The sequence below is a fragment of the Nansenia antarctica genome (assembly GCF_963989245.1).
Source record: "Nansenia antarctica genome assembly, chromosome: 7".
Lineage (NCBI taxonomy): Eukaryota > Metazoa > Chordata > Actinopteri > Argentiniformes > Microstomatidae > Nansenia > Nansenia antarctica.
In genome coordinates this window covers 4,099,978-4,123,990 of record NC_137677.1, presented here as the reverse complement: position 1 = coordinate 4,123,990, position 24,013 = coordinate 4,099,978, and positions in this window count along the sequence as shown.

The following is a 24,013-nucleotide window of genomic DNA, read 5'->3' as shown; positions in this document are numbered from 1 at the left end:
ACCATCAACCTTACAACATACAGGTCTGTAGATCAGCCGGGCCCACGTAAACGCCACTGTTTACTCATGCAGGCCTGTGCCACATTCGGTGTGATCCTGGAGTGTTTGCTCTCCAGAGAGAGGACTGAGGAGGGAGTGTGAAAGAGCCGTGGCTCGATGTTGGCCAATGTGATCGCGGTTTCGGAGGGCCCACGATAAGTAAGTATGTGGAGATTACTCTGTGACGGAAGGCCGTTCTGAAGCAAACGATAAAGTCTTTGTCTGAGCACACAAAGGCTCAGGTGCAGTGCATGATACTGAAAGCAAACACACACGCACACGCGCGCGCGCACACACTCACATACACCCACACACACGCAAGCACAAACGCACCCACGCATGCGCACCCACGCATTCGCACACACACACACACACGCACGCATGTGCATACACACACACACACACACACACAACCACACACACGCAAGCACAAACGCACACCCACGCACCGACGCAAGCACAAACGCACCCACGCATGCGCACACACACACACACGCACGCATGTGCATACACACACACGCACACATTCACAAACACACACACACACACACTCTTTCTATCGTATCAGCTTTCTTCCACTCTGCTCCACATTCTTGGCCCTGCAGAAGTGTGCCCTGCAGGCTCCTTCATCCACTCAGCCTCTCAGACAGAGAGAGATCCAGAGAGATATAAACACACAAACTATCATTCAGAACCCAGTGCTGTTGGGCAGGGGTACAGTAAACCATAGACATGTACGGGAGAGAGCTTCATCTCAATGTACCCAAAATGACCCTCAACAGGATCCCTCCTCTTCCCCGCCTACACAGATAATATTGCCATACTGGTCTACTATTAAATCCTTGAGGTAGTAGTATGAGGGTGTGTTCTCACTAGAACATTTGCTTCACTTGGAATCGGAGTTTAGGATGACATTTGTTTGCTCTGCGTCGTTTGGAGCGGTGAGAACGCGCAATCGAAGTCGCTCCCGGAGCAAAGAACCAACGGATGCTCCGCTTGAAAAGGGTGGTTTCGCTCAGGTTAGAAACGACGCATCCATCACTTTGCTTCGCTTCGCTTTTGGTGAGAACGCTGCTCGAGGCAGTTCATAGGAAAACAACAGCGCATGCGTGTTGATCTGGATAAGAGCGGGACAAGGGGCAATTTTCTGACCAATCAACTACCACGTCTGTTGCTTCGATTGCGTATGTTACTTTGTTTACATGAAGGGCTGTGAGAACGCAAATTTATGCAACAATGTTGCAAACTCATCCACTTGCTCCGGGTCTCGATTCAGACTTTCATGTGAGAACATGACCTCAGATTAGATAGATTTAATAGGAACATTCTTGTCAGTATTGGCATCTCCTCACACATCACACATTTTACAAGATCTTTCATGTAGTTTTAAAGGGCGAAGATGTTCCCACTAAAAAACGATGCCCTTTAAGTGTACAATATGCCTCCTTGTAAATATATGTGTTTATAGTGCAAGAAGGTATGACAGAACAGGCCAGATGCTTTGTTTCATCACAGCGCTCTGCTATATTTGCTGTACAAAGTGAAGGGTACACAAAGTAAAACCGTCTGAAATCATGGTCTTTTATGATAATATAACCTGTTGACATCCTTAGCTACCTATACCACATGTTTCTATAAAGTTTACTACTTTGGCTGACTCTCCAGAGAGGACACTGGTAGTCTTATAAAAAAACTAGTGACAAATAAGAAAGAAAGAAGATCATTTACTACTCTCTTTGAGGAGTCGTATAAAACTCCCACCATCATCATGCTGAGGTCAAACCGAGGCTGAAAACGTACAGTATCAACCACATATCTACTTATATATCTACTATCTCCTGGAAGGGATTGAGTGGTTGAGAACAGTAGGGTCTCATATCATGACTATATAAGAATGCCAACAATAAGTTACAGTAGATGATGAAATTGCAAGAAGATGTGTCTTTGGAGTGGCCAATGCGCAATAACACAGTGTGCACACACACACACACACACACACACACACACACCCGCACGCACACACACACAGTCCTTACAACAATAACACAAGTTATTCTCGTACTACTACTTGAGTTGTGTAGTCCACACCCTCGTCTCTCTAACCAGTTGAACTTGACTTCAGTAAAAAAACTTCTATCAGGACAAAAGCCCGTGACAGATCTGAGGAGATCTGCTGTTATCTCCAACCCTGTCGAACACGCTGCATTCCACAGGAGCTTTCCGTAGGGGGGGGCCGGGGAGCAGCACTCCTATTCACAACAAACCCTTTCAGGGCCACATATCAATACTGCCTGTACAAAAACACTACTGACTGACTACTATAGAAAACAGTAAAACCATTGACTGACAAGTTCTCAGGGATGTGAGTGAGTTAGGTAATGATTGTGTAACTCCATTCAACAGGTGAAAACGTACCTCCCTGAAAGTGGGCTAGTGAAGACATACCATTCACACGCACACAACACGGTGTACATACAGTACATGCTACGTAAAGAAAGGGTTTTCCTGAAAACGATTTCAGGTTCTGAGAAGTTAGACCCTACCGTAGGTATGCGTATCCTCCCTGTGTTTGAGTTTAGAAATAATGCACAACTATGATAATTAGTGATAATTAGTAACTAAGATGATATGTTACGGCAGCTGGTGGAACCTGGAAGTCGGCGATCAATCAAATTGTTCTGACTTTTATTCTGACAAATGTTAATAAATGTCAACGTTGTTGTAAATCAATGCACTCGCTAGAAATGCACACACATTGCCAAAATATTGCAATGCAATGGTTTCGATTGTGTAATGTACTACCTAGTTAACTATAACATTACTTTACATTGTTAACAGGCTCACAAAACAAGCTGTGTGTTTCAACAAAGTTGACATTTATTGCCATTTTTCAGAATAAAAGTCTGAACATTTGATCACCTGCCCACTTGTTACTTACACATTGAATCCAGAGCCATCTGAATCTGCCTTGCCTGCCCTGCACATCATGCAACCTCTCCTGTCTCCCCAACACGGGTCTCTCAAAATTGGTGCGTTAGCAGAAATCCCGAAACTGTAATTTTAACTTGAAACACTATTTACAGTTTGACGTTAGCAGCGAAACTAAAAAGAGGTATTCTTACACCTCATTAAAAGCAGCTTCGGCTCGGCTCATGGTTGGGTATGGAGAACTGCCGACTGTCTTACCTTTGTTGTTTATGACTGAAGTCAAGCACTAAGTACCCACAATCATCATCAGACTGTGCCCTCAAACTGACCCTGTGGCACCGTTCATCCCTCACAGGCGTATTTACACTTGGGGGTAATGACAGGCCGAGCCGCAGATGAAGCGTCACAACGACCACATGAAGGACCGACCCGAGGCCAGACAAGGCCAGAGGTTTAGCCCCCTAGGATGTAGGACTTAGGGAGAACTGGACGAGTTACTGCTGGGTCTGTCTGTGGTCATCTGTTGTGGTGTCCTGCCGAGCAACGGGGTGTTGTTGCTGCGTACTTACAGTGTTATGTTCAATTACAGTGACAAATATTTTTGCAGTAAAATGTTTCTGGAAATCTGGCATTTCTCATCCTAGATATCACATTACTCAATCGGTACTGAACCATGAGCAGCATTAGCTCACTGGGTTCATAACGGAGAGGGTTGCCAGAGTGGAGCCATTGCATGTCATTGCACACTGAGGGGTCTTTCCACCCCCCCCGTCCCCGTCCCCTGTCTCCGCCATCCCCCGTCAACCCCGGCGGGGGGGTGTGGAAATACATACTCTTAATCTGACTGTCTCCTCTTCGCCGTCAGTGCCTTAAACTGTGGTTTAACTCAAGCATTTCATATTACATAACATTATTAGTGTGTTGTTCAGACATTTCGTGTTTTTTTTTTTCTTCCATCACCGTGGATGCCAAAGGATTCCCATGGAGACATAATTGCCCAAGAATGTAGTGCGCCAGTCTCGGGGAGAGACGGAGTCTCGGTGATATACGACTGTGTCTCTGGCCCTGAATCATGAACATGGCGCATGTATCATTCTTCATCTGTTTCGCTTTATGAGAAATATTGTGCTGTGATGAGAAACTGGTGTGTTGGCATGTGTTGCAATTTAGAATTGTTGATGCAGTCGACTGCGAGCCAAACCGCTCTAGATTAGCTCGTTATGACGGCAAAGGGGATGTAATAACATGTGACTATATACATTGCTATGCCTATGCCCCACATCTGAGTAAGTCACATTCACCTGAGTTATATAATATTGGGGGGACTGAACTGAAGGAATTTCCACAGAATTGTTTTTTTTTTAATACACGTTGGTGTATGACTAAACAAACAAATACTGGATGAGAAATCCTTCATTCACGCATGCCTGCGCAAAAAAACACTAATACGGTATATTGAACAGCCAACATTCCAGAATCCATTGACAGCCAACATTCCGGGATCCATTGACAGTTATCAGACTAGAGCAATAACTCCTGTTAATGACTACTCCCGCTGGTTGTGCAACTCTGACCTAGGCTCAACTCTATCTAACAGCCCAGAGAGAGAGAGAACGCTGCCTGAGGCCTAGAGAGAGATAAGAGACGTGTGGTGGTAGAGCCTGGTAGTGCCTTTGCCTGGCTCTACCATAGGTCCTCTAGTCTGAGCCAAGAGGTAGCCTACAAATCACACAGTAGTGTAGCTGTCCCACCCACACTCACGTACGCCACATCACACAGTCACACGCCATCAGCTCTGCAAGTGCTCAAAACCACATAAAAATCAACACACAGGCACCCCAAACCCACACACAAACACACACACACGCACACACACACACACGTAGAGGCAGGCAGACACATACGGTGCGTGTGCACACACACACCCATTTGCAGGCATCCAAACACAGGCACCCAAACCCACACAAACACCCACACACACACACACACACGTACAGGCAGGCAGACACATACGGTGCGTGCGCACACACACACACCCATTTGTGTCTCGTCCATGGACAGGTGATAAGTGAGTATAGAGGGATTCAAAGTACAGTAATATAACAACAGCATCATCAAGGGCAGTCCAAGAGACCCTTTTTAGTGCGTCGTTACACATACAAGTTCTACTCGAATGATCATCCAAGACATCTAACATCTGTCAACTACACTCCTTCTATAGCATCCCTCTTTACTGAAAACACACCACTAGACCTCCACTCCAGTCTCCTTCCCTCATTCCTCCACATGTAAGACGCTGACCCCCCCCCACACGCTGGGGGTCTCTGCACTCTCAGACAGGGGGCTATGTAGTCCTCCAGGCCTCTGTGTTGTTCTGCCTCCCCACCTGCCTCCTCCTGCACCAGAGATGAAAGGAGACAATCAAACGCCTTTCAAACAGGTTGGTCTCTGCAGAGCCGCAGAGCAGAGCACACATTACTGCACTGTTTGTATGGTACGACCCCACCCGCCCAGAGGAGTGTGTGTGTGTGTGTGTGTGTGTGTGTGTGCGTGCGTGTGTGCGCGGGTCCGCGAGTGCGTGCGTGTGTGTGCATGAGTGTGTGTGTGTGCGTGTGTGTGTGTGTGTCCGCGATTGTGTGCGTGAGTGTGTGTGTGTGTGTGTGTGTGCGCGTGTGTGTGTGTGTGTGCGCGTGTGCGTGCGTGTGTGTGTTTGTGTGCAGTAAAAGGAGTTCCTGCTAGGCTTCCTATTCAGAAATGTCAAAGGCGTTGTTGTGATTCAGAGTCTTGTGTAAATATGTATCCACCACAGTGGTGACTCACTGGGTAAACATCAGAGGAGAAGGCAGCGTTTTCCCATCAAACACACTGGAGGAATGCGACTTGCGGATGGCGAAATATGTCTCTGCAGCTCGTCTCTTGTTTTAGTTCTGGATCCTTTCTTACTGTACTTTTTTTTTCTTTTTCTTTTTTTTCTTCGCTCAGATCAATCTAAGAACCAAAACAGACTTCAGGTAACTAGGCAACGCAGAAACACAAGTTAGAGATTGAACACCTGAGGCCAGTGACGTGGAGAAGCCCTTTCATTGATTGTTTTATGAAACATTAATGATTTTGTAATCGCATATTCAAGTTCAACTCAGATAAGGCGGTCAGGTGGTAAAAGATCCACAGAGTTTACAGTAGTTGGCGATAGTTCAGGATGACTGTTCAGAAATGTTCGGATTTCATTTCGACCTTGTCACACTCGTTGCTGTAACTCATCCATTTCTGACAAGTTGAAAACCACCACATTAAATAAAAAAATAAAAACGATTTTTTTCTTCTCAAAATCTGATATTGTTTTCCCTTTCTCCTATTGTCTGCTGAACCTTGAATGACTCCTGTTGCTCAGAGGACAGTCGATCACAGTGTGGTTGCTGGTTAGACACCCTGGACCATGTGTCTGTGTGTGTCTGTGTGTGTGTGTGTGTGTGTGTGTGTGTGTGTGAGCGTGATGGCCTCCCTCTGATCCCATCCTCCCACTGTCTGTAAATCCACTGATGAGCAGAAAACATGAAATAAATGGAGAGAAACGAAGAGAAAACACCAGAACTCCACATCCCACAACTGTTTATGTCTAGCAAAAAATCCTGGATTTAATCATAGCTGAGTTAAAGGGGAACAACTGCAGAATTTGGTAAGTTGGTTGGTTGTTGCTGCAGTCAAAATGGGGGATGTAAACCATGTCATGTAACCATGTCTCCACTGGAGTCAGAGGTTAAGGCACACACTGTGTAGACAAAATTCGCAAAACAACTTTGGAGAGGTTAGAGAGGTTAAGGCACACACTGTAGACAAAACTTCGCCAAAACAACTTTGGAGTCTCCATAAGTCTTCGTTAGTGTCATTGGTGTCCTCAAGCTGTCTCTATCAGTTATAGTTCAATTAGAGAGGCATGATTGTTGCTCAACAAAGTATTTCTGTCTTATTTCAGCTTCTTTGACTCGATCCATTAGCAAGGGGATGAAGATTGGAAAGACAACCCCAGCAACAGGCCCTACGGCTTTTCTCTGTTTCCCATAACGATAGCACAGAAGATCGCCAGCTGGTTACACAACTCTTACACAACTCTCTCTCTTCTTCTTGATCAAATAAAACAAAGAAACAAAGCTTACGGGCCAGAAAATTGGCTGTAACTTTTCCGAAATAATTTGCATTGGAGCGAAAGTGTCCTGGCAGAGTTCCGCTACTTCTGCTAAGCCCTGTCAGCCTGTAGGCGTCTGTAGCAGCAGCAGCTGAAACCCTGCCTAGTATCCTGTGTAGAGAGAGACTACCTTTCCCTTACTGAAAGTCTACCTTCACGGCTACCACAGACAGCCCAGGTGTAAGAGCCTTGTCTTGTACTGTACCTTACAGGCTCAGGTGTTCATTACCTAGAGTCTAGAGGAGATGAAGGAGAGAGGTCTCAAACCGATCAAGGTTTCTCACAGTGTTACATTTAGACATTATCTATTCGGTTGTTAAGTCTGACGTCACGCGTGACGTTTAGTAATTTCCGGGTCCAAATAAAAACTTCCCCGCACCAGAGTACCAGTGTACTAAAGCGGTAGAATGACAGTTCAATCGTTTTTTAGACTCGGATCTATTCATACAACAAGGGCCAGACAAGAGGATCCCAACTGACTATGACAGAGAAGAGACCAACTGGTAGTAGCAGCGACTGCATGAACCTATTAAGGCCTAATAGGGGGAGAGAGACAGGCGGTTCTGCTCTGCGGCTCAGGTATGGAGCTTCCGGCATCATCCACCCGCCTGTTCACCCAGTAACCCACCCTGACACGTCGCACCCCTGGGCTAGCGGTCGGCAGGCCACTCCTCACTGGTTTCACATGGGAACAGACAGCACTTCACTTTACAGGCCACAGAGGATCACCATCAGACACGGGTTCAAATAGTGTGTGTAATTTGGTGTGCTCATTTAGTGAGTGATGTGGATGGCTCAGAGTTCAATGTGGTAGAGTGGAGATGGTATGCTACGCGACTCACACACACACACACACACACACACACACACACACACACGCGCACGCACGCACACACACACACAGACACACACACACACACACACACACACACACACACACACACAAAATGGAATTGGACTACAGTTGTTGACACATAATTCATTCGCACTATTTTGATACAATAGAGCGTGTATCGGTACACAAGGCCAGACCCCCCCAACCCTCAATCTTTAGGACTAACTGCATGTAACAGAATGCAGGTAATAGAATGCAGGTAATAGAATGCAGGTAATAGAATGCAGCCAGGTAATGGAAGCCTTGCTCAGGTGAAGGTGTTTGTACCAGCTGGGTGGCTTTTCTTCTCCGCACACAAAAGAGAACTGTTCTGTTAGCACTGGCGAGATTAGCATCCCTATCTGTGCCGCCGTTTTCAGACGCAGCTGGTCAATATTGACAGACCCCTGTTGATTGTACAGTAATTCTTTTGCCAATAGGAGCTGTGGAGTGGAATTGCTCAACTCAACAAACCCATCAGTCAGGTAGATTTAGGAACGCCGCATTTCTCAGAGTAGGGCAAACAGAAGCGTGAAAAGGCGTACAGGTTGATGTAAGACATTGAAGTGGCTGCTGACATTTATACCTTGAAGAGCAAAGGCAACACAATTAAGATTTCTGGTCAAACAAGAAAGATGTGCTAATGATATTCAGCTCTGTCATGAAGTGCCTTTCAACATGTTACATTTACATTTTACATTTTTGGCATTTAGCAGACACCTTTATCCAAACCGACTTACATTACTTTGACAAATACATTTGTCAAAGTAAGTGAATCATCTATACATCAGTCATCGTAAGAAAAAGTAATCTATGCTATGACCAGGGGCCATGGGCAGTTACAATGTTAGAAGAATGAAGAATTTAAATGTATTCTTTTTTGTTTGTTTAATTTATAGTAGAGAAACTGTACTGGGAGGAAGTGTGGATGAGGAGGTCTTTAGGAGGGACAATTAAGAGCCTAAAGAAGTATTATACTTAGTCCGTTGTTGTTAATGCACAATGCACTGTAATGCTATGTGTACAAACTGTGTGTGTACAAACACCAACAGTGTGTAGAGGATATTACCTCAATGTCTTTGTTCAACACACACACTCTGTGAGAACACAAATGATTACACACACATACACACACACACACACACACACACACACACACACACACACACACACACACACACACACAGAGCAGATTCAAGGCCATGGAGCTGGTACTGCAGCAATCAACTATTGTCAAATCTTAAGGAAAAAAAGGAAAAAGGGAAAAGCTCCTTTCTATACATTCCTGAGAACATAGAATGAAAGGAAGCCTTGCTATTGTACCTCAAGCAATGCCTTTTTAAAACCATCGCGTCCCCTCAACGGCTAGAGAGCGTTACTCTGGCCTGAGCTCACCGCTATTCTGAACACAAAACACAATGGGAAGACGTCACCTCACCACACTACGCTATGACCAGGTTGTGTGGGAATGACATGAGGACATGAGGTAAAGTAGTATGTTTCATTCATCGCTGGCCCACTTTAAGACACATCGACTCCGGGTAAACAAAACCTGTCATAAGCCCCCTAGAGAAGGACGGAGCTCTGCCTGGGAAACCGAATACGCTGGGAAGCATGATTCATGTTTCAACACTGAATACTGTACTACGGGGGAGATATGGGGTCTGAAGAAATCAATAGAGTGACCTGTGAACTAGCCAGAGACCTGAGAACTTGTGTTAGTGTGTTAGCTCAGCAGGCTAACGCAGTCTTGTGGTGTGCAGATCACCCAGGGTCCCCAGTTGGTCACATACAGTAAGTATTAACATTACCGTTAGGCTAATTCTACCACTAGCAGCCCTCTAAAAGAAAAAAAAGGACCTTTCGCTCTAGTCCAGAAGGGTAGCTAAAACGGCCTGGCTCGGCTCGGTTCGGCCCGGCTCGGTCGGCAGTGGAGAAAGGAAAACAAAACGGATCGGGTCGGCTCGGCCCGGTAATGGAAAAGCGCCATAGCTCACCCACTACAGGCCTCTTAGGTCTTTTGTTGTCATACTGGTAATTTCAGTCCGAAAACACAGCGGCCCTTGTGAGCATGTGAGGTGTCGTAGTAGCCTACCGTGTTTTTCCACAAGGCCTAGTGTCTATGAATGCAAGACCTCTACAGGTCTGTCTGCTATCAAAGACGCACTTAAACACCCCTGAACCAGAGAGAGAAAAACAGAAGTGGACCTATGGTGGTGGTGGTGGTGGGAGCTACCAGAAAACAAGGAGGCATATTCAGCCAGGAGTGAAGCTGTTTGAGGTGATGGCTAGCTACTGACAAAGTGGAGAAGCCAGAGTCACCTGAGAGAGAGGACCAGCACAGAGCACCACAGAGCTGTGGAATGCACAGTGGAAAAGGCCGCGCGACCACAAATATTCTGGAAAATATGTGAATTGGGTAGTATTTTACAACTTCGACTTTATGGGTAAGTGACTTGAGAAAATGGAAGGTGGAAAACAGGGCTGCAATTATCCACACACTTGCACATTCCTGTTGCACACTTTGGTGTGGAGAACAATGGGCTAAACTAAATACCATATGCAGAGAGAAAGAGTCACGTTCAGGGTTTTTATACTGCTAAATTGCAGTGTGAATGAAAAAATATAGAAAGCCCAAAGAAAATACCGATCCGTCATTTAAAAACACCTACAGGAAAAGAACGTAAAAGAACGTTCCAATCAACCCACATCAACTACATTTCATGAGCTTAGAATTAAAAGGTTCTATCTCCGTTTAGGGCAGTTCAGAGATATTGAGCGTCAACGTTTTTACATTCCATTATGTTCTGTGAGATGGAACCTTTGTATGTTTATGAATTACTAACTAAAAAATGTCAACATTTTAAAAAATAACACCACACGGGCATTAATGAACACCTAATGGATCAGATTATGTAAAAAAAAACTCAATTTTGACAAAAATGGAGATAGAACCTTATAATTCTAACGTCACGTAATAAGGAAGCAATGGGAGCTTATGTGGTATTTGACATATGATAGTAGGTGTAACAGAACACTTCCTGAGGCCCTACAACCTCCTGGAGGATACTGACACTTCAGCCTACGGAAGACAATCGTCTATCATCCCCAAGCACACCCCATGTATACATATCTAAACCTTAAGCTCACAGCCACTTTACTACTTGTTACTACTACTAATCTATTTAATTTACTATGTGTACTGCTAATTGTATCCTGTCTTATGTGTCACTTATATCCTGCACTATTGTCACTTTGTTTGACTTATTTTGACTTATTATGTTTGACTTATTGACTTATTGACTTATTGTCTTGTGCTGCAATGTCAGGAACCGAAGCCTGAGAATGTTACTCTCTTACACTTGTGTAATGTGACGTAACAATAAAACTCGAAACTTGAAACTTGAAACTACATTCTTATGGCTTATATTTGGACAGTTCTGAGGTCAGAGAAACTTGAGGCATTGCTATAGAGGTCGCTGACAACTGTTGTATTCACTATGTACAAATAATGCTTCACGTTATCGTCTTACATGCAGTGAAAATAATACTGCTTGTACCGTAAGTCCAAGATTCCAAGAATTTGTGAAGATTCATTATTGTGGAACTCTGTCTTTGTGTAATCAATAGAGTTGGTCCAGTTCCCACAGCACAGCGATGGGTGAGTTTACTATCAGGTCCAGGGTCAGAGAGTCAAGGCTGGAAGATCAAGGAGTTCCTGGAGTTCCTATATTAGGAAGTAAATCACCGTCTGGGGGTGAGGATAAGTACAGCACATCATAGGCCAAGCAACATTGATTCGAATGTTCGTTCAGTTTTTTCTGTTTTTTCTGTTTTTTTGTTTCTATGTAGAGAGGTTAGCGAGCAACCCTAGACAGACTGATATGCAGTATATTTATGCAGAGTCTTATTCACAGTAATACGACTGCAAGATAGATTAGTTACACTACAGGGTTACTCGCACTCTCACCCTAGTTAGCGTGAACCATGCTTGGCCTATCAGGTAGGACCCCTCCCCGTGCTTGGCCTATCACGTAGGGCCCCTCCCCCTGCTTGGCCTATCAGGTAGGACCCCTCACCCTGCTTGGCCTATCAGGTAGGACCACACGCCCTGCTTGGCCTATCAGGTAGGACCACATGCCCTGCTTGGCCTATCAGGTAGGACAACTCCTCTGCTTGGCCTATCAGGTAGGACCACTCACCATGCTTGGCCTATCAGGTAGGACCACTCTCCCTGCTTGGCCTATCACGTAGGACCACTCTCCCTGCTTGGCCTATCAGGTAGGACCACTCACCCTGCTTGGCCTATTATATACTTTGTGCAAGAGTTTACTTGAGAAAATCTGAGAATATGAGAATCTGTGTATATGTTACGGTACATGTGGGAATACGGTACATGTGGGAAAACTAGGGTTAGGGTTAGGTGCTACGTCGACTTGGTACATGCTGGCATGTCTAACCTAATCCTAACCCTAACCCTAACCCTAACCTTAACCCTAACCTTAACCCTAGCACCGTAGCACCTAACCCTAACCCTAGTTTTCCCACATGTACCGCATTCCCACATGTACCGTAACATAATATACACACCATGAAGTAACCTATCCTCATACTGTGTCAATGTGTTATTTGAAGTCATAATATCATAATCATCTGTTTTTCTCTGCCCAAAACCATACCAACAGCAGTAAACAATAAATGTCAACCAGTCGACACTCTCTAAGTATTGTGCCTTGAAAGGGGGCTCCTACACAGTCGTTTCCTAGAGTACAACGCTAGCCTTGACAGCACAGAGGTCTCTTTCTGCTCCCTGGGCCAGCGTAGCGTAGTGCCATATTTGGCTGATTGAGGTGCTTGAACACAGGGGGGCTTGTCTGGGGAGACCCCGCTGCATCGCTGGCCAGTTTGTTTGAGTGGCTTCAAACCGCACACAGGAAACAGAATTCCAACCATTTCCTGATTCCAGAGCTTCCTGTGAAGTTGGCGCTTCAGGATCAATCATAGCAATTCTTCTCTGGTTTCTAACACATTTTGGTTTATGTGGGACTGACCCTGTGTCTCTGGTCTGAGAGGTGTAGCATTAGGTGTTTATTAATGCCTGTGTGGTGTTATTTTAAAAATGTTGACATTTTTTAGTTAGCAATTCATAAAATACAAAGGTTCCATCTCACAGAACATAATGGAATGGAAAAACGTTGACGCTCAATATCTCTGAACTGCCCTAGACGGAGATAGAACCTTATCATTCTAAACTCACGGTGTGTCATCTGAGACTGTAGGCCTATACTCCATTTGAGCACTTGCACTATGTGAAGCACTTATACAGCGCTGACACACAAACACACACACACACACACACACACACACACAGACACACACACACACACACACACACACACACAGACACACTCACTCACAAAAAGAGACCACCACCACACTCTTGAATTTCTGACATTCACCCTCTTAGAAACAAATCTAAATCCATTATCCAAACAGTCCTTGAATCCTTGATTTCTAGTACTTTCTCACCAACTTCAATACAGAAGCGCACACACACACACACACACACACTGACGCACAGAGAGTTGATCAACAGTTGATCATGTACCAGAATCCTCTGTGGTCATGATCCAACACCAACACGTATTCCCATCACTCAACAACAGCTCCCTGGCTTCCCGTAAAGTCTAGTCACTGACCCTAATGTACTGTATGTGACCTAAAACGTAACACAGACACACACACACACACACACACACACACACCCACACACACACACACACACACACACACACACGCACACCACAAAAGAGGTGGACATTATATAATATCAGCCATTAGTAGTAGGCAAATTGAAAAAAGTGCCTGAAAGCCTTCAAGTGTGAGGAGATGGCTAGTTGTGTGTTTAATGATATATTACACATCACTGCTTACTTCAAAATGTCAACTATTACAATGGGCCCATGTGTACTGATATGATAAATATGAATATGATTATTGTCGACGAATAGGATAGATGTTATCACTCTGAATATACACACACACTTATTACGTTATCTGATCTTATTATGTAATCTTAGTATGTTATCTTGTGATTATACCCTGTATGCATGCACCGTATCCTCTGTCCTCAGGAGAACCATATAATACACATGATGGCTTACTTGACTCTGTCGCTTCCATACATTGGCTGTCTTCACTTGGGGGCGGTCATGTAAATGCAAACAACATGCTCAGAGTCACACAATAGGCCACTGTAAATCATATATGTTTACATCGAGCTGTCTGTTCGTTAACACGCTGAGCAAAACACTGGAATAATAAGGGAAGCTGGACAATCTATTACCACACATTACATAATGCCCCTTTTCCTGGGGCGGAATGTTTTTCCATTCCAGTTCCGGAACGCAGTGCACACAGCGAAGGATTCTAAACATAGACAACAGGCTTTTAGTGGACGGAGAGAGGCAACATGCAACAGGGCATGATGTACCCAACAACTAGATCCTTTTTGCAGTCCAGGAATTTGAACTTTTGAAGAAATATAGCTGCTCATAGGCTGAGTGCTGTCTAATCTTGATCCTTACCTCTGATCCTTTCCTGTACAGCCCATGCTGCTGTGTCCAATGTATTGTGTCGCTTGTATTGTATGCTGGTGTGTATTCATGTGAATCATTGTTTGCTAATGCTCTGACAATGCATGCCTAAATTGCCCCCTCAGGAATTAATATAGTTGTATACATTTGAATCAACTTGAATTGAATTGAGACTTATTGAGGGACATAATAGAAGCCTATGTTGGAGATGTGACTGTATGTGAGCGCCTCATCTCCCCTCTAGCCTCTAGGCTTCGTCTGTGGCACTGTTGCCTAATTAAGCAATATCACACTACTATCAGCCTATTATTTTGGCTCTGTCAACCAAAAATAGTTCCGCAACTGGACTGTTGCCTAGTAACCTGAACACAAACATCTGCAGTCTAGCTACTTTCTATTAACGGTCATTTCGGGGTGATTACACATAGTTAAAAGTCCCAGTGCTGTTATACTGTATATCAGCACTCATGGAATGCCTCTTGTCCAATCAAATTACTTGGTCGGAACTAACTGTTGCCTAATGCACGATAAGCCCCAACACAATAATAAACACAATTCCAACTGCGTTCCGTAGACGTTCCTGGACGGAGCCACTAAGACCTCTAACAACAGCGGCCTCCTGTCTGTGCTACTAGAGGGCATTGGCGGAGGGACACGTGTTAGCCGGGGTACATACTCGCTACTCTGTGTTTACTTTCCGACCAAAACACAGATTCTCACGCGGGCCCTCCCAGGCCATGTGCCTGTACACACCGCGCGGCGCTATCACCGTCAACGCTTCCGCAGGCCTCTCAAAGGTCACGAAAACACTGCCAGCTCGCCAACACGCTGTCCCCCCCCCCCCCGCCACTTAACTATCAACAGGAAACATCTTTCACAAGAACAGGAAGTTCTGCTCTCTAATTGGCCCAGAGTGATTCAGTGTGAACCTTCCCCTAGACCAATCGGTGGACAGTTATTTTAAGGGCAGGTATATAAGGAGAGAGCACAGTCATAGTGGAGGGTCATTCTGAGCCAAGTTCTCCTCTCGCTCATACGCTCCCTAGCTCATGTAATTGTTTCTCCCCTTGCCAGGAATTAAGGAAGTGAAAAAAAAAACTCTCCGGTAGTCACTGCTTGACAATGTATTACACATACTGTAAGGAACTCTCGAATCTATGTGTCCATCTCTCTTCTGTCATTAGAAAGGATGCAGTAGATAAAGTAGTTAGGGTATAGCGTGATTCTGTGCGACAGAAATCCCTGGAAGGAACCTCTTTCTCCACCCTCTGAGGTGACTCATGTTGGTTTGAGTGGAGCAGATGTTGCTGGTTGCTGTGATCGCCACTGATATTCAACTGGTCTGTGAGAGGCTGTATCTGCTAGAGATACGACTGCTCTGGGAGAGGCTGTATCTCGTGAGCTTAGAATTCTATCTATCAAGGTTCTATCTCCGTTTAGAATGATAAGGTTCTATCTCCGTTTAGGGCAGTTCAGAGATATTGAGCGTCAAAGTTTTTACATTCCATTATGTTCTGTGAGATGGAACCTTTGTGTTTTATGAATTACTAACTCAAAAATGTCAACATTTCAAAAAGTAACACCACACAGGCATTAATAAACACCTAATGGATCAGATTATGTAAAAAACTAAATTTTGACCAAAAATGGAGATAGAACCTTATCATTCGTCACGATCTGCTAGAGATACGATTGCTCTGTGAGAGGCTGTATCTGCTAGAGATTCGTGACCATGACAACAGTCTTCTTTAAAAACAAGTGGAACCTATGACCTTCTCGGACCGTCCTGAGATGGGAGGATGATCGTGGAAACAGCTGAGAATTTTCCATAGGGTCCACTAAACGTCCCAATACTTGACTCTAGTTGAACTCTCCGAAACAGTCAAAGGCGTCAGTCAACTGTCTACGCTAGCAGCATCAATTGTCCGGATTGTTATTCGCTTGAGGGAACAATAGTAGTACTGTAACTACAGTTGCCGCTGACTACAACAGCTTAAGCCTCGACTGTCAGAAAGGAGAGGTGTATATTGGCATCCCCACATGTTATCTGGAAAGGCACAGCGAGAAGTGAAGAAGGATCGGATAAATCAAAGCCCACTTTTGGCTCCGTCTCAGGCCCTGCGAGGAGGAAGTTGGCGTTGGAGTCAGATCTGTATACACAAGTCTCTCAACGCGGCGACGTGATGGGGGATCGGCCGCGTTGCCAAACTGCTTAGGGATCACTTTATCCTACTGTTACAACACGCCATGTCAACCAATTACTCTTTTATCAAAGAGGGGAAATCCAAAGGTTGTTTTATTTTTTGGTTTGGTAGTGCCAGCCAGTGAGCAACTGCCATCGAAAAAACGTCTCGACTGGAAAATCAGCCAGCCAGACGCTTCCAGAAATACCAGTGACAGACTACTGAAGAGCAGGAGAGCAACAGGGGAGCCCTGACGAGGTCCTCCAATTAGCCGACTGCTGCCAACAGACAAAGGGACTCTGAAGACGCCAGAGAGACAACAATCACTGTGTGCGTGCGTGTGTGTGTGTGTGTGTGTGTGTGTGTGTGTGTGCGTGTGTGTGTGTGTGTGTGTTTGTGTGTGTGTGTGTGTGTGTATGTGTGCGTGCGTGTGTGCGTGCGTGTGTGTGTGTGTGTGTGTGTGGTGCGTGAGTGTGTGTGTGTGTGTGTGTGTGTGTGCATGCATGCCGTGCACTCAGTGTGTGTGTGTGCGTGTAGTGCGTGAGTGCGTGCATGGATGCGTGCACTCAGCGTGTGTGTGATGTGTGATGTGCGTGTGTGTGCATGCGTGCACTCAGTGTGTGCCTGATGCGTGATGTGTGATGCGTGTGCGCGGATTCCAAGAACAACACTGTTCATAATAGTAATCACTAGTCCTTCCGTAATCAGGCCATGGCTCCGTTCCCTGTGAGAGGGGGGGGGGGGGGGGGGGTTCCACTACGCCTCGCAGGCTGTGAAACACACTCAAGCAGCCATCCAGGCCCACAGCATACCCAATAACCTATGTCAACACACAGGCACTAAAATCTTAATTTCTTGAATCCGAAATTACCGTACGTGATTAATTAGGTGCATTAAAAAGGCCCGATGTTTTTGTTTTGTCACTTTATAAATGTTTTTACGCGGTATGATTGATAGTGGGTGTGGGGACGACGCACATGGCAGACTTTTTCCGAGTCGTAACGAATAAGATTGGACTTTATGTTCTAAAAAAAGACGCAAGTGGAACATTTTTAGTTTTTTTTCACTCTTGTGCGTTTTTTCGGCTTTGTGTGATATATGAAGAGGAAAAAACAACTGAAAGTTCGGTAGGCGTTGTTTGGATATGTCCCCCGTCTTTAGGATGTGAACAGTCTCAATAATAACTTTCTCTAGTGCTTCACCCCACCAGTGAATCCCCCGAGGCTCTTAGATGACGCTCTCAAGGAGCACAAAAATATGTGTGCCCTAAAAACACTAAAAACATACCTTCCAGGACGATATTTAGCTCTTTGTGGGTGGACCCAAAAAAACACAGACTTCCTCTATTCTATCTATTCATACAGGAGTCGAAAATGGAAAAGTCGAGAAGGAAAACAGAGATGAAAGCACTGAAAGAGACCAAAAATGCTGCTCCATTTTTAATTCAGAGGGAAAAGCTAAAGATACCCCGTTATGACTTTCACCCAAGAACACACACACACACACACACACACACACACACACACACGCTGAGAGGGCTCACACACACAGACGCTAGACGTTTGAGACATGCTGGCCTGGGTTCAGAGTCGTTGGAAGTTGGAACAACCCTATTAAGCTCTGTAACGGTCGCCTTGGCTGAGTGGAAAGCGGGCCGGTCTAATGGGGCCTTATGTACCGCTTTATTGGCCTACACCTGGACACAGGAATTTTTACGGCGCTGACTAATCTTTGCCGACCCTCCGTCTCTCCCAGTAAGGTCATCCTCGATGTCCTCCACTTTGGTACTGAAACATGTAAAACATTGACCTAGGTCGCGCTCCGCCGCACTATGTAATGTGTGTGTGTGTGTGTGCGTATAGTGTGTGTGTTTATGTGTTTGTGTATGTGTAAGGGTCTCTTCCATGTCTCAGTACTTGGCAGACCTCCATGCGCGATGTCTGGAGCACTGCCAACTGTTCCGGCACGCGATTCCCTCCGTCCTCTCTCGAGCGGCGGCCATTGCGGCTCTTCGGGACGGAGGGTTGAGGTGATGAATGTGTTTTTGTGAAACTGCCAGGGCCCTAACAAAAAAGCCAGACTCCGTCTCTTTTATTAGGACAGGTAATGTGTCCCCGGGTTTATAAGGCACCTGTTGGGACGTCGTCTGGCAGAGGAGGCAGGTGGGTTGGGGCAGGTGGCAGAGATCAGCCAGAGGGGTCCAGGGGGGTCCAGGGGTCCAGGGGGGTGCAGAGGGGTCCAGGGGGGTCCAGGGGGGTCCAGAGGGTTCCAGAGGGGTCTCTGGATGTCATCTCATGCTGGTTTTCCTCCACTGAGGTTATGATGAGGATTGATTTTACAAGTTTGATCTTACAAGGTCAATGTTTCAGTTTTGCTTTGTTTCTTTTCTGTTTTGTCTGTCTGATCATTTCCCTTAGAATTGTAAAGCCTCCTTGGTTTTTTTGAAAGGCGCTATAGAAATTGAAGTTATTATTATTATTATTATTATTATTATTATTAAGCATAAACGGGATTAATACAGCCTACATTATTTACATGGCAACCTAATGTAACAAACGTAAGTACTAAATTACCTGTGTTTGGTAAATAAAATTACTATTATTATTAACACTAATATTATAATAACTTAAAATAATTGAGTAATAAAATAACTAGGCATAATATTAGGGATGCTCCGATTTATCGGCCACCGATTTAAATCGGCCGATTTCACGCCAAATGACTCGATCGGTGATCGGCAAAAATGGCCGATCGCAAAAACCGAAAAAAAAAAATCCCCTGGGGAAGACAGATAACTGAACAGAAAACATAGGAGGACGTAACAGTATGTAAACCATGAAGGCCACGTTTATGATGTCTTTTATACAGCCATATCGACTGACTTGGGCTTCAGGCCCTAACTGGGTGATAGGCCAGACCTTTACTATGCCATAAAAATGGGTCTGCGTTTGCTTGGTGCCTAATGGATCAAAACTTTTGTCTAAAAAGCTACAAATATGTAGGCTATCCAGTCAGTAGGCCTACAGTTATGTATTTTTTTAAAAATCGGTATCGGTTGATCTTGAGGAAAAAAATCGGTGATCGGTATCGGCCCCAAAAATCCAGATCGGAGCATCCCTGCATAATATAATCCTTGACCTTACGGGTTACTGTAGGTTATTTCCTTGACATACAGTGATTCATTACACCTGTCATTGTGCGAGGCCTCAAAAGGTCAAGTGATTTTCCCAGAAGGAGCAAACTTCCTCAAGTCTCAGGTGAGGCAACGACAGTGAAACACTGACAGCAGATATACGCAAAAAGGATCATGATTTTCAGGGGTTAAACTGTACATAGATGATATCGTAATTAGTCCACAGACATAATGTCCTACCTGTCACCATGTGTGCACATAGGGCAGAGTGTGAATTATTCACTGACAAATGGGGGGGGGGGGGTGGGGGGTGGACTTTGAAGTGATACAAGAAAGTCATAATAATAATTGGCATAAAGGGTGTAAGCAGTACAGTGCAGGTTGTTTCGTCCCCCCCTGTTTCGACCTGTTGTTTTTATCTCTTTTGGGGGAGTCCAAGTCTTAAATAGGGGTGTCTGACCCCAAACTCCCCCAAACTCCCCGTAATTCGAACCATGGAACATTGGATGACTTCTGAAATGTGGTGCTATTTTCACGACCAGATTTTTCAGCACACATGAATGGCACTTGACCAGCTCATTGTCATGGACACGCTTGCACATGCACACACGCGTGTGTTTGGCCGTGGTTCTTGGCCTCTTAAAGACACGTTGCACAGCCTTCGTTGAAAAGGGAAGTACCGGTTTGACTGGAGGGCCCTCGGAAAGGGAACTGAAGAGAGTGATAGTCACCAACAAACAAGTTCAAACGAGGTCAACATCAGGGTCAGGGGTCACAACCTAAAAAACTGTAAGGCATTTCTATGGTGCCATTCCTGGGCCCGCTACCAACCACACTGATCATATTCAAAACACAAAACAAGGATGACAAACAGACACACCACACAAACAAACTCATGACCCTGAAGCTCTGTTTTTGCAAAGACTTATATTACAACTGCAGATGCACAGGTTCACAAACTTCCCTACCCCCCTTCTTCAACCTACAAACCACAGAGAAGCTTCAAGCTCAGGGCAGGCCACCTTGTTTGCGAGAGTTGTGGCAAGTGTGTGTGTGTGTGTGTGTGTGTGTGTGTGCGTGCGCGTGGTGTGTGTGTGTGTGAGTGTGTGTGTGTGTGTGTGTGTGTGTGTGTGTGTGTGCGCTCTCTGTGCAGCAGGCCAGCTACACCCAAACCTCTCAGCCTCTCAGTATCCTGCACAGTGACTCTGCAACCGATTTCTAAGAAACCCTCACCAGAACATCACACATCATCTAGTCAGTCAGTTAGGTATTTTGATTTGTTCCTCGTCTCACAGTGAACGGGTCTGATCTGTGATGTGCGAGGAGGAGGAGGTACAGTACGGTGATTCACACACAACCAAACCTACACTCCACTCCAGCATTCCAATGATCCCGTCCTCCCATCTCCACCACCACCACCCCTCCCTCCCTCGATTCACACACATGTGGGATACGTCAGTCCAGAGTCCAGACCAATGACAGGATGACAGGAGACCTCAGGCTGTGATTCAACCCCCCGACTCACAAAAGCAGCTGATCTCCCACCAGAATCCAGAGTGTGTGATGTCATAATGGTCGATGGTTCTGACATCAACTCATGGCTTCGGAGAACTCCATCATCCCAGCGTGAGCGACCGAGAGATGGAGTATATTGTGTTAGTAAATAGCTGGGGGTGTGACATGGAGGGGAGTAACGGCCGCGCTACGGGGAATTAGATCACTTTCAGCTGTCTGATGATAATTGTGTTTACTGACCACACTAATACGCACAGAGGGACGGATGATGTAACATTCGGGGAGAAAAGAGCAAGAGAGAGGGAGAGAGAGGGAGAGAGGGAGAGAGAGAGAGAGGGAGGGAGAGAGAGGGAGAGAGAGGGAAAGGCCGAATGTGAAGAGGCCCAGATGACTAACGAGAGTGTGAGCAAAATGGTTTGTTGTTTTGTGAGGGAAAACGGGTCGCCGTGGTAACAGAGGGGGAAACCCCACAGCTGTTGAGGGGCGAGTGGTAGAAGAGTGAGAGGGGAGGAAGAAGGGATTGGGGGCGGGGGAGGGGGGGGGGGGAGTATGGCGTCTTCTCTCCTCTCCTCCGGCCTCCTGGATGCTGATTGGCTCCGGCGAGGGGGGGCCCAATCACAAAGCTCCTCTCGCTGAGTGCCAGGACCGGTTTCATCATGCGAGGGGCCCATAATGCAACACAGATGTGTGGCCAACGGGAGCTGGCAGCCTCCTGACAGCCGGGATGGAGCAATCCCCCCATACCCCCCCCCCCCCCCCCCCCCCCTTCTCCTCCTCCTCCTCCTCCTCCAGCCCTTCTACCCGCCTCTCTCGAGTCCTCTCCCCTCCTTCTACTCACCAAACCCCCCCCATACACACATACACACACACACACACACACTCACACACACACACACACACACTCACGCACACACTCACATACACACACACACACACACACTCACACACCCCTCTCTGTCCACTCCACTTCTCTCTCTCCCCCCTCCTCTCTCTTAACGACCTTCTCTACCCTCTCCTTCTCAAACCCCCCCATACACACACACACACACACACACACACACACTCACACACTCACACACTCACATACACACACACCCCTCTCTCTGTCCACTCCACTTCTCTCTCCCCCCCCCTCCTCTCTCTTAACTACCTTCTCTACCCTCTCCTCCCTCTCTCTCTCCCTTCTCTACCCTCTCCTCCTCCCTCTCTCTCTCTCCCTTCTCTACCCTCTCCTCCTCCCTCTCTCTCTCTCCCTTCTCCACCCTCTCCTCCCTCTCTCTCTCTCTCCCTTGTCTCTATGGGATCCAGATCCCAGGCTTTAGTTAGCTAGAGGCTCATGAGGCCCATGAGATTGAATAGTGTTTTTCAATGGTTCTTACGACCAGATGCTTTCACTCTGCAATCTAAACATGTAGCATGCAGTCGTAAGCATGCATGTGTGTTTATACACACCCAATACGCACTCACTCGCACAATCACAGACGCACTCACACATGTGTGAAGGACAGAACACACCTGTAACACATGGCGATGAAACACCACACTGCATTCACACAACCGGAAAGGTATGAGGTGAAAAAACAATCGAAATGAGCTGATATTTTTTAAACAGTGCCATATCATCTCGCCCTGGAGACGCACCTGTCCGCTTCGTTTCTGTACGTCCAGGGCAGTATCAAACCAAGCCAAAACAACCCTTATCTAACCGTGTGAGACATTTCACATTATGTTAGAACGTGATGCAATACAGATACGTGATGCGATACAATACGGGGCGGCTGTGGCGCAGGAGGTAAGCCGCCGTCTAACGATCGCAAGCTGGGCAGCTTTGGATAAAGGCATAGCTATATAAGTCAGTCCATTCACCATTTAACTTGAGGTAAAAACGCCTAGTCACACAGTAGTACAGTAATCCTTGAAACCATAAGGGATACCTCAGGAAAGGTCTCTATGCGCTGTGCTAATCATGCTAATCCGAACGCCTCTCCCAGACCCTCTGTGTTACATACAGTATCTCTCCCTGTACCAGCCCGTGGAAGACTCTAACTCCTCAGCGGTTACATAACGTCCAGCTGGTCCACACAACAGCCAATGCTGCCTCAGGTCAATACCTACAGGCCTGAGGGGAGGGACAGCTGAGAGGAGGAGGAGAGAGGAGGAGAGAGGAGGAGTAGAGAGGAGTAGAGAGGAGGAGAGAGGAGGAGAGAGGAGGAGAGAGGAGGAGAGAGGAGGAGTAGAGAGGAGTAGAGAGGAGGAGAGAGGAGGAGAGAGGAGGAGGAGAGAGGAGGAGAGAGGAGGAGAGAGGAGGAGAGAGGAGGAGGAGGAGGAGAGAGAGGAGGAGAGAGGAGGAGAGAGGAGTAGAGAGAGGAGGAGAGAGGAGGAGGAGAGAGGAGGAGGGAGGAGAGAGGAGAGAGGAGTAGAGAGGAGGAGAGAGGAGGAGGAGGAGGAGGAGAGAGGAGGAGAGAGGAGGAGGAGAGGAGGAGTAGAGAGGAGGAGAGAGGAGGAGAGAGGAGGAGAGAGGAGGAGGAGGAGAGAGGAAGGAGAGGAGGGAGAGAGAGGAGG